Below are 17,661 nucleotides of genomic sequence, written 5' to 3' on the forward strand. Positions count from 1 at the left end.
CACCCAATAGCTCCCCAGACACAGCTGAGTGTACTTTGGTGATTCTCAGCACCTCTAGGTCTAAGCACTGAAATGTCAGACCTGAAACATATGCATAGAAGACTAAAGTACTTGAAAGCAAATGGATAAGCAGTGTGGAGGAAACAGAGTTGAGAACATATAAGAAGGGATGCCCACAGCCAAGAAAGAAATTAGTTTGTCCAATGTGGCAATGGCACATATCAAAAAATCTGGAAATAGCCAGTGTTGGTGGGGTTGTGGTGAGAAAGGAACCCACATTCACTGCTAAGAGGAATGTCATCTGGTTAAGTTTCTATGGAAATAAATATGGAGATCTCTCAAAAAACAGAAATAGATCTCTCATATAACCCAGCAATATCACTTCTTAACATCTCTTCCCCCAAAACAGAAACATCAGTTTGAAAGGATGTATGAACACCAATGACCATTGCTTCACTTAATATAATAATCAAGTTTTGGAAGCAACCCAAATGCCTAATTATGGATGAATGGATCAAGAAGATGTGGTATATATGCACACAATAAAATACTGTGCAGTTCTAAGAAAGAACAAAATTGTGCAATTTTCACCAACATGGAAGGAACTAGACAATATGCTGAGTGAGGTCAGTCAGAAGGAAAGGGACAGATATAGATTGACCTCTCTCATATGTGGGACTTAATGATACACAGTGATATAGCAGCAAAGGTCCAAAGACAACATGATGGGAGAACTGATGCACACAATTGTGTTCGGGTGGTGGATGGGGGAGAGGGGTTTAGAGGGAAAGAGGTTGGAGTCTGTGGAGGAATGATATGAGTATTCTGTTGATGGGTGTGGTGTTGGAATTATGTGCACAAGAAACCATCATTAATAATACTGTAAATCACAGAATCTCAATAAAAATTCTTTTAAATTAAAAAGAAACTTGTGTTTGGAGAGATAGTACAGTGGGTAAGGTACTTGCCTTGCACTCAGCTGACTCAGATTCTATCCCTGGTACCCCATATAGTCCCCTGAGCACTGCTAATCTTGATCCATGAGCACAGAGTCATGTCATGGATTAAGCCAAGGAGTAAGCCTTGAGCACTGCCAGATGTGACATTTCACACCCCACCCCTAAAATTAAGAAAATAAAGACAGCTGTTGGAAAAAACTTTTACCAAAGTTGGCACCACTGGCACTAGAGATCCCAAAGTATAATGTCCTGATTATGTTCCCTGCAATGTATTTTTTATTTAATCCATCTGTGTACACAGAGTTCCCAATTGACCTATTATCTTATATACTAATATAAAGGAAACTTAAATAAACTAATAACGAACAAATCATCTGTGAAAAGAACCTGCAAATCTCATTTTATGAACGCTTTATCAAATTTCTCTGAGGATATAATAATTTCTAATAACTTAAGTAAAACAAGAATTGAATATGAACATTGTTATTTTGTTTTATTGGTTTTGGGGCCATACCCAGCTGGACTTATTCCTGGCTTTGTGCTCAGGCTAAACCCAAGTAGACTGCCTGTAAGGCAAACATTTTACCTTCTGTACTACCTCTCAGTCCCAGGGTGCTATTTTAAAACATATGAAACATTGAATGCCTGAAAAACAAATAAAAGTACATTTCTCTTCTGAGTTGGAAAGCAAATATAACCTCCCACAAAATATCATTTTAAAGTATCACTTAAAATATCATCTTAAATACAAATATATTTATAATATAAGATAAATGCAGATATAAGAAACAGAGAGAAATGAATTGGACTTTATAAAAGAAACAACAGAAGAAAAATAAACTGAATTGAAGGGCATGCATCTTCATATTTAATGGCCACAATGGGTACCATGCATGGTTCATGAAAAAGTGATCACTTAGAAATCTAGGTGAAACCTTGTTTAGCATATCAGGTTAAAATACAAGATCTAAAATTTTCCAACAAACAATATCTGAACATTTACAAAAACTAAGAATTAGACTAGAATTGATATCAGATCTATCAACAGAAATAACTGCATGTAAAGAATAATATAGTAAAACTTCAGTGTTATGATAAAAATGATTTTCAACTGATTCTATATTCTTCCAAATTTATTGAATATCTGAGCTGAATAAAAATGTTTTCAGCAGTTAGTACAGTGACTAGGTGCATGCAAGCCAGCTTGATTCTTGGCTCTATATGGTCTACAGCCATGGAGACCCCCAGTACCACTGGGCTGGTAGGTATTCCAGGCACTGCAGTGTCTGAACAGCATCCTATGCTTGAAGTCTTGCATTAACCTTCCACCCATTTGACCAATAATCACTGATGACCCTCCATGCCCCTAGCAATTCTGAGCATTGCTTGAAACGACCCGTGCCCCCCAAATTTTTTCCAGGTGTAAGAAATTAAAAAATTGTGTTCTGTATATTTTTTAAAAATAATATTTCAGAGAGAGAGGGACAGAGAGAGAGAGAAAGACACACACACAGAGAGAGAGAGAGAGAGACAGAGACAGAGAGAGATCTAGTATCTAAAAAACAGATGATCGCAGTAAGGTCAGTGAAATCCCAGGACAATAGCCATACAGCTGTTCAAAAAGGCAGCCAGTTCAAATTAGAGCAGGAGGGGATGTCTACAAAAATATCTTCCAGAAAAAAATGTGACTGATACCAAGAGGTAATAATATAATGAAGAGGTTTTGATGCAGGTTTAATAGGTATATAAAGTATAGTGGTAACCCTCCTCCTTTGCAACACGCAACACACACACACAAGGCCTTTAGAAACTTTTGGAACAATCAACCACAGATAACATTAAGGAGATGTTGTGAGGTCTTAGTTCTGTAGAGGATAACTACTACGTCACCATAATAATGTTAATATATTTAATTGATTTGAAACATTTACTGTTTACCCATGGGAGGGAAGTTTAATTATAATAGAAGAACAGAATATAAAATATAGAGACAGACTTTGAGAGATGGGAAAATGGAAAGAAGGAAAGGTGCTAATTTCCTTATTTTCAAAGTAGGGTGTCAAGATATATTTGCAGGTGAAAGAACTATACATAAAAGTGTAACAGAAATTTAAAAGGGAAATAGGCAAAGGGAATAAAAATAGGAGAGACAGCAGATGATGTCATTGATCTAATTTCTTATGTACCCAAGTAGGAATTTTTCCCACCATCAACATTACCAGGTCTTCTTGCCATTACCTTCTTCTTCTTTTGTTTTTTCAGGCCACACTCCTAGCTCTGTGCTCAAAGATCACTCCTCAATGTGCTCAGGACCATATTCAGTGCCAGGGATCAAACATGTAAGTTACATGCAGGGAAAGTCCCTTACCCTCTCTCTACTACCTCTCCAGCCCCAGCTATGTAGGTTAAAGGACACAAAAGGTGGACTGTTCACTTTACCTGGATTTACTGACTTTTGTACTCAGAGCCACAAAATTCCAGGGATCAAATCCATGACCTCATACATGTAAGACGTGTGCTATACCACTGGACTTCCTCCCGAGACCCTGAATTTTCATAGAATTTATATTCCATCTTCTGGAACACATGGGTTTTTTTCCAGGACCTCTCGGGAATCTATTATCCACTGTTCCTCTGCCCAATTGGCAAGATGTCATCTCTAAAAGCAGTAATGTTCTTTGTGATGGCCTGCTGCTCGAGATCTCATTGGACTTAGATGATAGAAATAGGAGAGTTTATATAACCCCAAGACAATGTTAAATATTGCTGTTCAAGTCGCATGAGCTCAGGCTGTTTCTGAGCCTTTTTTCTAAATCAATGGCCTCCGATAATGTGCCACATTTCCTAGAAATATTGATACGTCTAAGAAAGAGACCAAGATTGTCGTAGCATATGAAGAAAGTAGGCTGTGAGTGAGTCCCTGAAGTCACTGAAATTCTCTAGGATCCATCCTGTTTCTGCAAGGGCCAGATTGATTAATTAAACTGAGATGTGATGGGATCACCAGCCTATATCCTTAGGTTTTTCAAGTCAGTGATAATCTGCCACACTCTGTCCTCAGGACATGACAACTGTTCACATGATACATTGATACTGGAGGTAGTGGAAAAAGTTTCAGAGTTTTCCTTTTGGCCATCCTTCCCCACTGCCATAACTCTTCTTGACAGTCTAAACCTCTTGTGGAGGCTTGTGGAGGTTAGTTCACACAAACACATGAAGTCTGGTTTCGTACTTGGTACACTGGGAAAATGATCCTGCAGACTCAGTAGGTCCCCTGTGAGCTAGACCCTTTGCTACATGGTTTGCATAATCTCCCATTCCAGTGTTGGTGAGGATGATGCACTGGGTATCAGGGCATTGACCTCTACTCAGACCATGTCCAGTAGTCCTCAAAACATTAAGCTTCCCCCCTTCTATACTATATAGTTATGGTGTAAGTTGCCATAGATCCCTCTAAGGAAGATTGAGAGACATTATTATAGTCTTTGGTGGGCAAGGGAGGATGGGGGATGTGGTTAGGCCACACCCTACTAAGCTCAGAAGTTACCCTGGCTCTGTGCTCAGGAATTATTCCTGATAGCGCTCAGGGGACCATAGGCCAGGGATCTAACCACAGTCAGCCATTGAAGGCAAGAGCATAACCCCTGGACTATCTCTCTTGTCCATTTCAGTTTATATTAATTCTAATGTCATGAGTTCTAGATTTTAAATCAGTTTAAATCTGGGAACTCAGTGAGGATGAGAGGTTTTCAGTAAGTGACTTTTCTCAGCTTTCTGATGCTCCGATATTAACTTTTTGGGAATATAGACATTATGCAATGTTCCTGGTCGATTGCCCAACTACTCTTCCCCTAGACCTCCTGCTTTCTAAACCACGCCCACAGCTTCCTGTGGATTAAGCCCTCTTGGGCCTAAACCCTCCTACTTCCTGGTTAAGTGTGGCCTACTAGTTTCTTCTGGTTAAACATCAGCACCTGGCTTCTTTATTTTAGGAACCATCATCTCCAGAAGGACTTCAGCAAGTCCAACTCTGACCACCTCATCGCCATCAGCCCAATTTACAGATGTGATATGGGTGTCTTTTTGGTTTTTTTGTTTGTTTGTTTTTTATTCTTTATGGGTCACACCCGGCAATGCTTAGGAGTTAGTCCTGTCTCTGCACTCAGGAATTACTCCTGGTGGTGCTCGTGGAACCATATAGGATGTCAGAGATCAAACCTGGGTCGGCCGCATGCAAGGTAAATGCCCTACACACTGTCCTATCTCTCTAGCCCCTGGTATTCTTTGTGATAAGGATGCTCTCTTTCTGAAAGGTTTCACATGACCTTGGTCAATTTTGTGTTCTCTGGACTGTTTCAGGAACATCCTCTGGATTTCTGACATCACACAACTATCCTTATTATTTCTTTCCACTTCAATTTGCTCATTTCTACTCCACTCAGAACTTGCCCTTGTGTACTTCAGCAACTAAGAGCTTCCCTAGCTGTATTTTCCCCTTTGCCTGAGGATCAAGCCAAGGTGTTAACTTCTGTATTTAAAAGAAGTACCTCAGTTCAAGTCAGAGAGATAATAGAGAGGTTAAGATACATACCTTCCATGTGACTGATAGGGTTGATTCCCTACTCCATCCCTAGCTCCCCAGCACCAAAGTTTCTCAACTCAGTGAAATCTTGCTAATCTATTATTATCATTTAAATTGTGCACTCTCAGTGCTCTCCTCCCAGAGGAGACCCTGAGCGGCTGCACAGCTCCTCTGCTCCTAAAAGACCATGGTCCCAGAGGCCCACTAACTACTTTAGGTACCCAGCGGCTTATTGCAGAAGTGCTCTAGACTGTGAACTGAGCTATGGCCCCATGCCGCCCTGGGAGGGAAAAGGTTTTTCTCTCTCGGCCTTTCCTTTCCACAGCGACTGCCATCTTATAGAGCCCACTAACCAGAGGTACGAGCTTGCAGTGACTCGACTTCTGGCATAAATTTCTCTGGACTTAATTACTAAAATATCAGAAATCCAAAACCGTGCAGCCGCAAGAGTGGCCACGCGACTTCATATGCTCTTCATTCTCAGCAATGGAAAACAAAACAATTTATCAAATGATGCCTTTTTGGCAGGTCTGATTGTTGGGGGAAAGTTCCAAAAATAATAGTGAGTTTTCCGTTGAAATATTGAATTTAATCAAAGTAAAGAGAGAGTAAAGTGAAAATCATTAGCCACACAGGCGGGGGGTGGGTGGGATGGGAGCCATACTGGTGTTCTTGGTGGAATATGTGCACTGGTGAAGGGATGGGTGTTTGATCATTGTATGACTGAGACTTAAACCTGAAAGCTTTGTAACTTTGTTCATGGTGATTCAATAAAAAATAAATAAATAAATAAATCTTGCACCCTCAAAAAATCCAACCTTTGGGGACACTTCCTCAACCTTTGGTATGATGTGCTAGCTAATTTTTGTAGCTGCTTTTGTATATAACCTTGCCCTTCCTTTATCAAACTTAGGACTCTTCTGTCTCACTCATGCTTGAATTTAACCCAGCACTCTATGAAAGGACCTGGGGATATCTCCGAGGGGGTGTGCCTTTTAGGGAAGGGATCTCTACTGTATGTGGCAGCACCTGGAAAATGCTGTTCTTACCGGAAGAGCACTTCTTCAAACTCAGAAAGTTTTGGGGGGGATTGATTATAGAATTAAGCTGATTTTAAGAGTATTAGCATTTTCCAAGAATCCATCCAATGAGGGTCCAAATTTTTGCATAACAGACCTGCCTAGTCTGAATCATTAGATGTTTCTTGAACTCTGTGACTTTGAGCAAATTAATTTTATTGCTCATCCTATACTTAGCTGCATTTTGCATCTTACTTAGCTGTAAGATACAAAAGGGCTTTTAAGCTATTACAGAGAATCCTTACATGCTTCCTAATGACTTCAAGTTTCTTATTACTCCTCTGCAGGGAGAGATGTATCTTAGCAGTACCTAGAGACTTCACTGTCTTTGTAGACACAATTTGCTCACCACACCTACCATAGCATTGCTCTCTATGGAGACAGTTTTCATCTCCAGTGAAACGTTTGTTGATTGGGTCACCAAGGTGTGCTAGGGAACATCTGTCTCATACTGACCACTCAGGATGATATTCTCTTGAACCACTGCTCCTGGAGGAGGTCAACGCCCATTAACTGCCCCTATTCTTTGGTCACACATGGTGCTGCTGTGTTACTTTAGGTCCTCTGAGAAGCAGAGAAGAGAAGATTATTCATGCAAAAGACTAATTGGGGGAATACTTGAGAGGTAAAAACAGGAGGGAAAAAGAAGAGTCTGTGATACTGGTCTCCTCTGGGAGACCATGATGCTTACCTCTGAAGGGAGTGAAGACAGGCAGGAAAAACTGTAGATGAAATGCAGTATAAGGAAGTTTTAGCAAAGCAGATAGGCAGTTCTTAAATTACAGTTGTCTTTCTAAGAAGTCCCCTTTATCCCAAAACCAAGCTATTTTTCTTTTTTTTAATCCCTGCCAAGCTTGAATGGAGGCCTCCATGCATGGAGATGAGTTTCAGAGCCACAGTACCTGGGATGCAGTAAATAACTCAGATACCTACCAGGAACATTTGCATGACAATTACAGATTGTATTTTTCACATGTTCGGTATTTTTAATCAAATTTATTAAAATTAAAAAGGAAAAATGTAATATACACATAGTATCAGATAAACAGATAACCACCAGAAGATCAAGTTCCTAGTTATTTTTTGCAGAACAAGGCCATTTGAGAAGAGAGGAAGCAGTTTATGTTGCTTTGTGTTACCTACTACTAGAGCTGCTCTGCCAGAACCCATTATACTGCTTTTGGGCACCCATCAGAGCTTACCACAGAGCACTAATTGTCAGGAGTACATTCTAAGAGGTTGAGCAGGCCAACCTAGATGTACTATGGTGTAGGCATTGCTAATAATACAAAAAAATCTCAAGGTAATTATATAACTTGGGCTGGAGCGATAGCACAGCGGGTAGGGCATTTGCCTTGCACGAAGCCTACCTGGATTCGATTCCTCTGCCCCTCTCAGAGAGCCCGGCAAGCTACTGAGAGGATCCTGCCCACATGGCAGAGCCTGGCAAGGTACCCATGGTGTATTCAATATGCCATTAACAGTAACAACAACAACAGGAGACGTTATTGGTGCCCACTTGAGCAAATCGATGAACAATGGGACAACAGTGCTACAGTGCTACAGTGTTACCTACTCTTTACTTCAATCAAGTGCATTTATTATTTTGAATATTTTCTTAATGTTAGGAGAAAAGAAAGATGAACACAAAGAGGAGCCAGAAAAAAATAGAAGTTGAAAGATAAGTTCAATTCTGAAAATAAATTAGTTAGATGTACTGAATAACATTATTACCACTAGTCTTTGAAATATTTCTAAGAGATATTTCCATTCCACAGATAATGACATTGAGTCTTGGAGTGACTTCTGGGTAAAGAATTTTGCCAAAGAACATCACTGCTAAGTGGTTCTGGGATTTGAATGGTGGTATGTATTGGGGTCCTTCCACAAAAGATGGAGAAGAAGCAGCTGATGGATGAAGGCCATGCAGGAAGAACCATCTCCTGATCTTGACTCCCAAGCCAGCCTAAACAATGTGTTTTTCTAAAGGAGTTCCCGGGAGCTAAAGGGGCAAGTGTTAGTCATTGTTTATTATATTATACATGTTTGGCGTTTTTGAGCTGTTTGAGAAACCATTTCTTTCCATATCCTTCATCATTCTTGAGTATTTCCTTATAATGAAAACTCACAGAGGTAAGACACCTGGGGCTGAAAACTGGAGATGACTTGAGTAGGTTTGGAAGCAAGATAAGGTCCACAGCCTGATTGCTGCAGAAGTGGGCAGAGCAGGTGATATCCAGTCTCCCACAGGGGCCTGTCTGGGGTCGAGTGTGGAGAGCCTCCATGGGACCATGCTTTGTAGCGTTCTTTGTAATCAACACCTGTGTGCTTCGAAAACAACTCCTAATAAGGAAACAGGATATCTTGCCACGCCCATAAGCTGTGACTAACCTATCAGATACAGACACGTGGGCGTAAGCAGGCAGTGAGAGGTATATAAGGGGGGAAGTCACCTAGCTAGTGGCTTCTCCCTCATGCGTCCCCCTTTTCTCCTTCCTCCTCGTCCCTGTTCCTGATTTCTTCCTAACGCATGAGAAAGTTCCTGAATAAATCGCAGCCAAAAGCATCTCGGAGTTGCGTGTTTCTTCGCTGGACGAAGCGGCGCGCGACAGTAGAGCCCTGAAGCAGCCAGCCCTGTCCTCTGATTATTTGATGACCCACAAAAGACTCTGTGCTGGCTGGTGTCATTTTTCTTGATAAACCTCAAAATTTTCTGTCTTAGTTCAGTGAAGATGATCCCTGAATCTGTGATATAAACTCTAGTAATATTTTTCTTTTCTATGAGGCTTTGGCAGTAGAGGACAATATAAGGACAATGTCCATGAAGTGCCATTGTCTGGCCTGGGGACTAGTGAGGTCAGGGTCCTTTCTGCTACTATGGGGGGGGGGGGGGCAAGTGACTGATAAACAGGCCACACTTAAGCCCAGAGAAGCAATTTGCTAGAGTATTAAGACACATAGAATCCCTAGAAGTTTCCTGGAGAGCTGACACATGTTTGACTGACAACCATTCTTGTTCAGCTCAGCTTATGACTTCTTGCACTTGCCTCTGGCCACCTCGAGCCATGGGTTGATAATAATAGTACCCATCTTTGTAGGAGTCAAGGCATCAAAAAGCAAATATTGGACTGACTGGGTAGCTTAAGTGGTAGAGCACATGATCTGCATATGTGAGTCCCGGATTTTAATCTCTGAGCACTGCTGGTCTCAGCACCAACTGGAACCACAAGTCTGAGTGTTGTCCCAGGCCATCATCTCCTCCCTGGGGAGTGACCCTCATATAATAAATTAAGAGTAAATATTGAAAAGCTTGGTAAGGGTCAGAGTGATAGTCCAGGGGCTAAGTTATTTGTCTTCTACACAGTAGACCCTGATCTGAACCCTGGCACTGCATATGGCTCTCAAGCACCACCAGGAGTGAACCCTGAGCTTAGAGTTGGGAGGAGTCCCTGAGCACAGTTGGTGTGGCCCAAAGCTTCCCTAAAATCTCCTGGCAGTCACTCAACTCATGTTAGCTATTACTATTCTCAGAGGATAAATTTTTATTGATAGTTATGTTACTACTTATACATTGTATTTTATACTTTAAAATTTTAAATAGATGGGGCCAGAGAGATAGTCATCATCATCATCCCTGTCATCCCATTGCTCATTGATTTGCTCAAGTGGGCACCAGTAACATCCCCATTGTGAGACTTGTTGTTACTGTTTTTGGCATAGTAGCTTGTCAGGCTCTGCCATGTGGGTGATATACTCGAGGTAGCTTGCCTGGCTCTCCGAGAGGGGTGGAGGAATTGAACCTGGGCCAGCCACGTGCAAGGCAAACGCCCTATATGCTGTGCTATCTCCAGCCCAGAGAGATAGTACAGCAGGTAATATGCTTACCTTTTATGTGTTTGACTATGGTTACATTCCTGGCACTACATATGACCCCCCTAACCCCCATCAAACCCTACCAGAAGTGATCCCGTAGTATAGAGCCAGAACCCCCGAGTGTAGCTGGGTATGGCCCACAAAACAACCAAAAAATAATAATAAAGTAGAATTCAGAACACTTTATTTCTAATAGAGAAGTTCTGTGTCTATATACAGAATTTATTTATATATGTATTTTTGTCTTCTTTATGTATTTATTTTTGTTTTCTTCTCAATGGTATAAATACATTTGTTGAGCCTTTTTCTAATGCCTTAAACTTCTTTAACTTATATGGAATGCATTTTTCTATGTAGTATGTGGTAAGGTGATAATATGTTTTTCCAAATAAATAATTTTCCTAAGGCTATATAATAATCCTTTTCATTTGGTTGGTTGGTTTTGGAGTCACATCTGACAGTGCTCAGGAACTGCTCCTGGGCTTTGTACTCGGGGATCACTCCTGGAGTGCTTGGAGGACCACATGGGGTGCTGGGATCGAATCAGGATCAGCTACATGAAGGGCAAGCACCTTACCACTTGCCTGTACTACCTTTGTAGCCCCCTATGATGATTTTTATCATGTAGGGAAAACATTTTCCTCATTTCTCTCCTTTTTTGGTTATGTTTGCAATGACGAGGAGTGCACACACTTGTTGATTCTTGCACACTTACACTCCTGGGTGCAGAGCTCATAGGACTTTGCATACTCTGGCTGCAACACTCACACACTCGGTTCAGGTGAAGAACATACAGGGTGTGGTAGTGCTGAGGGTCCCAAACAGAAACGCTTCTAGGAGTGCACTGGGGAGGTGTCAGTGTTTGGCTCATGATCGTTCCCTAGGCCCTTGGGGTAACAGATTTTGCAGTGACTTCTATCCTAGTACACTAAATAATTAAAAGACAGTAGTTAAGCTTGGAGACACCTCAATGGTTTGGAATGCCCGGGCTTGGTCTCTGACCCTGTGTGGTTTCCCAGCACAGCTAGCCTTGACCCTTGAGCTCTGAGCCAGGAGTAATCTCAGTACTCCCAAGTGGACCTCAAAAACAAATAAATTAATAAACAAATAAACTGATTATTTCTCACATCAGGATTTTTATTTATAAGTTAACCTGTGCGGGTTTGGAGGAGAGCTGGGAGGTCTTGCATATGTCTGGGCCCAGTTCAATCTCCAGCTTCACATATGGGTCTTTGAGCACCACCAGGTGTCACCCCTGAGCACAAAGCCAGGAGTAAGCCCTGAGCACTGCTGGCTGTGACTCCATGCCAAAATAAATATAAATGCTTACATTTAAAATTCTGTTTAAGAGGCCTGGGGGATTACTCAGTGACTTTGAGTGTCTGCCTTACTAGTATAAATTCATTTCTGGTGCCGCAGTCCTGGCCTCTGTGTTCCCCATGATCCCTCAAACGTTGATTTCCAGTTTTGGATCATAGCACACCCAGGTGTTGTGTGCATACCACAACTAAAGAGGTGCAACCCCAAAGTGAGTACCATGACCAAAAGTTGAGCATCACAGTCATGATGTGCAACTTCTGGTGAGCCAGATTTTGAGCATCGTAATTGAACATGTGAGCCCATTGGGCACATGAGCAAATGCAGCAACTCAAGGAGAGGGACCCGCAAGGAACATGACAACTAAAACATGTAAGCGCCACAACCAGACTTGTGTGTGGCATACCATCTCCTGCCCCCTCCCCCCCACAGCAACAGTGAGGGGTAGGGTAGGGGAAATAATCCTGCTCATTCTTTTCTACCTCTAGGATTGACCCCATACACTGCTGGTGAAAGAATTAACATATCCCAACTTCCTGGAGAGCAATTTGGTTTTAAAATGTTGATCACAGGGGCTGGAGAAATAGCACAGCGGGTAGGGCGTTTGCCTTGCACACGACCAACCTGGGTTCGATTCCCAGCATCCCATCATCCCATATGGTCCCCTGAGCACCTCCAGGGGTAATTCCTGAGTGCAGAGCCAGGAGTAACCCCTGTGCATCGCCGTGTGTGACCCAAAGAGAAAAAAATGTTGATCACAAAATAGCCATTCCACTCCTATTCATTTTTCTTAAAGAAAAACAAGAAGTTCAGACAAACACTTATGTATATATGTATAAAGCTATCTGTGTTGCCATTATTTATAAAAGCAAAAAGTTGGGAACTAATTTTTTGAAGGGCACAGTTATACAAATTATAATCATTTACAGAATGGAACATTATGTCATTAAAACCATATTTTTGAAAAAGTGATAATATAATAAGTGCATTCTGAATTAAGCAAAAATGTAGTATAAATGTATATGTAATATTATCTCACTATGTTTTTTAAAAAAGCAAACTAATTAAGTCACAGTGTCCGCTTTTCATTTCTATGAACAAAGCCTTTTCAGCCTCACAGATTTTGCAGATCCTGGTTCCTTCTCTGGAAAGAATTTCCATCTGTTGGTTCTAAGTCTGGCTCTTTCTTAAGGTCCTTGCCTAAATGAATCAATTCAGGGAAGTTTTCCTTAACTACCCCACTCAAAGGGGCTCCAGATCCCTCCCCCACGAATCTCTGGATTTAGTCATCTAATTATCTTTTCCACCTGGGTAAATTCTTCCTCTCCATTTGGAAGGTTTATTCCCAGAACTCTAAAACCATGCTTTTTCTATTTTCTCCCCAAATGTCTGTTCAGATTGCCAAGTGTGATCTGAATGCAATGGATATGTACTGAGCATTGCACATTCCATTTTTCTGTATCCTAAGAATTTTTAAATTAACTGGTAAGTCCTTAAAATAATCCACATGCAAAATAAATAAATAAAACCAGATTCGTGTACCACTCACAAACACACACAAAAAAATTCAAACTGGATTAAAGACTTAAATGGAAGACTGAATTAATAGAAGTTGAGAAGAAAATATATAGAAAAAAATTCCTCAACATTGATCCTGGTAATGATTTTTTGAGACATGACACCACATCACACAAGCAAGAAGCAAAATACTGCAAAGTGGAATTTCTATATAGCTCAGAATTCATCAAACTCTAAAGCTCTGTGTAGTATAGGGAAGCCTCAACAAAACAATATTAAACCTGCAGAATGAGATCAAATATTTGCAATTTGCTAGCTGATAATACTAAAAATAAATACAAAATCATACAACTCAATAGGGAAAAAAATTCAAATTTAAAAAAATGTGTGAAAGACCTGACAAGCATTTCCCCTAAGAAAATACACAAATGGGAGCTGGAGAGTTAGTAGAGGAGTTAACGCACTTACCTTGCAGCCAACACTGTTTCTATCCTACGTATTGCATATGATTCCCAGAACACTGCCAGGGGTCCCTCCTGAGCACAGAGCCAGGAGTAGTCCCTGAGCACGATCTGATGTGGCCAACACCTCCCGACTCCACCCAACAAAGCAAGAAAAAAGGGAAATATACAAATCATCACTAGGTCATTAAAAAGACACTCAAAATGCAAATTAAAAACCACAAGGAGATATCAACTCACACCTGAGAGAACGGCAATTAGATATAAAAAAATAAAAGACAAGAAATGAAAGTACTGGTGAGGGTGAAGATATAGACAAAGAAGATCTTTTGTGCAGTTTGTGAAATATAAGTTGCTGCAATTGTTATCAGAAAAAAATAGAAGTGCCTCAAAAAAATTAAAAATAGAACTACCATCTGATCCAGCAATTCCACTGCAGGGTTAACATGTGAAGAAAATGAAATTGTTCTCTTTAATAGCTGTATTTTCATGTTCATAGCAGCACTGTTTACAATAGCCAAGACATGCAGAGAACCTGAGTGTCCATAAACAGTTGAATGGAAAAAGAAAATGTGATATATAACATATACATTACATAGCATATGTACTATGAACTGGAACGATAGCACAGCAGGTAAGGCATTTGCCTTGCATGCAGCCGACCCGGGTTTGATTCCTCCGTCCCTCTCAGAGAGCCTGGCAAGCTATCGAGAGTATCTCACCCGCACGTCAGAGCCTGGCAAGCTACCCGTGGCGTATTCAATACGCCAAAAACAGTAACAAGTCTCACAATGGAGACGTTACTGGTGCCCACTCAAGCAAATTGATGAACAATGGAATGACAGTACTACAGTAAGGGCTCAAATATATCACATTTAATAACAGTATTGTGATATACATAATGAAATATATTTCAGTCATAAGAAGAAAGGAAATTTTGCTCTTTGTCATGATAGGGATGAATTTTGAAGACATTATGCTAAACGAAATGTTAGAACAAAGATGAATGTTGTATTATTTCACTTATATTTGGAATCTGAAAAGCTTAACACTCAGAAACAGAGTAGATGGGTTGCTGGGCTGAGAGGCTCATCATTGGTAGGGAGATGTGCAAAGATGGTGGAAGCAGGAAAACTGCCAGTTGTAAGATAAACTGTGAGGATCAAAAGAGCAGGTGATGAGATACTGAATTGTATCCCTGATGAAGGCATTCATTCGCCCTACTGGGATAATGATTTCAGAAGCATGTCCAACATCACACTGCATATTTTCAACTTATACAGTGTTGTATGTCATTGTACCTTGATAAAGCTTATGGGGGACATAAGCAATTTAGGCTATAAATACTTTTATCAGGAGAAAACTTCAGAAAGAAAGAGAAAAAGTTGCTAATGGTCAAACTTAAGACAGCTGTGCAATATGAAGCAGTGACACATGGATGTCCGCAGCCAGGGGCCCCTTCACCACCTGTATTCCTTTATGTTCACATCAGAAAGAAGATGAGTGTCTAGTGAGAGTGAGGCCAGTCTGGGAACCAGAGCCAGACTCCGCCACTTTTCTAGGTAACGGAGCCTGGGATAATTGGATCCAGGTGTGTGTGTGTGTTGGGGGTGGGGGGCAGGGAGAGAGGAAGGGCTTTCAAGGTACAATCAAGCCTTCTTAACTTGTGATTATAAACAGCATGTGTCCCTAGCTTGTCAGAATTCTTTGCTCCTTAAATCTGACAGGAATCTCCAGTCCCTCCCTTCACACTAAATTCCTTATATATCTGATATTTCCCACAACGCCGTTCCATGGTTTATCTTCCTCTCAGTGCTTCAGCTCTTTTTCCCAGGCCCCGAATGAATCAGCTTAGACTCTAGCCCTTGAAACCCAGGACTAAGAATTTCTGAGGTAGGCCCCCAGAGAGGCAAAGAGCTGGAGTCCAGGGCCTCTGTACATATGGGTTTTCTCCAAAGATTCGGTTGATCACACACCTGGCAAATGTGCAGGGACTGACAAGCTCCTAGCACACGCCTGTCCCAACGTGTTTTTTTTGGGGGGGGGCTTGGGGGTTACTCCTGGCTTTGCACTCAGAAATTACTCCTGGAGGTGCTCTGGGTACCATATAAAATGCCTGGGATCCAAGCTAGGTCTGCTGAGTGCAAGACAAACACCCCACTGCTGTACTATCGATCCAGCAAGTGCCCCCCACCCCAACGGTGCTTTTTATAAACCACATGTAACACCTAGCATCAACAAATTAAGCACTTGCATTTTTGACACTTTTGACCCACCAGCATTTGGACCTATGAATTACTGTCCTTCCTTGGAGGCTCAGATTTGAATTAAGGTTTTGGTTAAAGCACAAGGACTAGTGATCAAGTTGACTCGATTACTCAGAATACAGATTTCAAGGCAACTGTGTATTTCTCCTATCATATAGCAGTGACATAAACTCTCCTTCTAGGACAGAGTGGGACTCCTTAACATTTTCACTGACACCCTATTGGACCTTGAGGGGAAATTTCTATGTTGTAGACGTATGAACTAAAGAAGAGATGCTCACTGGGAGTGGAAAAAAAGCACAGTAGAAATGATATCTACAACCCGTATGTTCATTGCTGCACTATTCACAATAGCTAGAATCTGGAAAAAACCCAAGTGCCCAGGAACAGACGACTGGTTAAAGAAATTATGGCACCTCGATACATTGGGATACTATGCAGCTGTTAGGAAAGATGAAGTCATGAAGCTTGCTTATAAGTAGATGGATATGGAGACTATCATGCCAAGTGAAACGGATCAGAAAAAGAGGGACAGACAGAATGATAGCACTCATTTGTGGAATATAAAATAACATAACATGAGATCAACATCAAAGGACAGTAGACAGAAGGGCCAGGAAGATTGCCTCATGGTTGGAAGCCTGCCTCATGAGCTGGAGGAAAAGGCAGCTGGGATAGAGAAGGGATCACTAAATCAATGATGGTTGGAGAGATCACTCAGGACGGGAGATGTGTGCTGAAAGTAGACAAAGGACCAAACACGGTGGCCTCTCAGTATCTGTATTGCAAACCATAATGCCCCAAAGTAGAGAGTAAGAAGGAAATTGTCTGCCATAGAGGCAGGTGGTGCAGTGGGGGTGGCGGGAGATATACTGGGGACATTGGTAGTGGAAACGTACACTGGTGGAGGGATGGTGTTCGATCATTGTATGACTCAAACTCAATCATGAGAGCTTTGTAACTGCACCTCAGTGATTCGGTTAGAAATTTTTTTTAAACTAGAGATGCTCTTGATTTTCATGAGTTAGTTATGGTTCTCCAATTCAAACACTTCCCCTAGGTACCAAGAGCAAAAGAAATTCTATTCACAGACAGTGCTAATTTGGTGCTTCAGTTTTTGAAAAGGTGTCCATTTCACAGACCCAAGTCACAGAACTGAGCAAACTGGCAACAAGCCCTCCAACTGCATCGTGGGGATCGCCCTCCCCCGCCCCAAGAAGACAGGATGGTCCTGCTGCAGCCTGCTCAGGGGTCGCTTGTAGGCGGAGAAGGGCTGGCCTCCAAGGACTCTGCCCTCCTCCACCCGCCCCCACCTCGATCCAGGCCGCGCCTCCTCCCCTGTGGAGAGTTAATTAGAAATGTTACACTTCAGAGGAAAACAAGAGTAATGGAAAAGGCATCTGTGTGTGACCAAAGCCTTAACTAAAAACAGGCTCTCTCTTTTCTGGGAAACGGAGCTGGAAGGAGAAGCAGCCAGGAAAAGAGCAGGGGCAGATGTCAGCAGGGCTGCGTTATGTGTGTGCATGCATATGTGTGTGTGCATTTGTGTGCAACATGTATAGGTGTGTGCTTATGGACATGTGTGTTTATGCATGTGCATGTGTA

General features: G+C 41.6%; 1 protein-coding gene across 1 annotated transcript in view; it reads right to left on the reverse strand.

Annotated features, from left to right (window-relative positions):
- The window catches only part of BOC (BOC cell adhesion associated, oncogene regulated), a 122,345-nt gene extending 108,532 nt beyond the window's left edge, over positions 1-13,813 (reverse strand). The window contains exon 1 of the mRNA XM_055126548.1: positions 13,797-13,813. The gene's annotated coding sequence lies outside the window, so the exon portion shown is untranslated. The remainder of the gene's footprint in view (positions 1-13,796) is intronic.
- Positions 13,814-17,661: the final 3,848 nt, after the last annotated feature.

Source organism: Sorex araneus, chromosome 2 (assembly GCF_027595985.1).
Source record: "Sorex araneus isolate mSorAra2 chromosome 2, mSorAra2.pri, whole genome shotgun sequence".
Classification (NCBI taxonomy): Eukaryota; Metazoa; Chordata; class Mammalia; order Eulipotyphla; family Soricidae; genus Sorex; species Sorex araneus.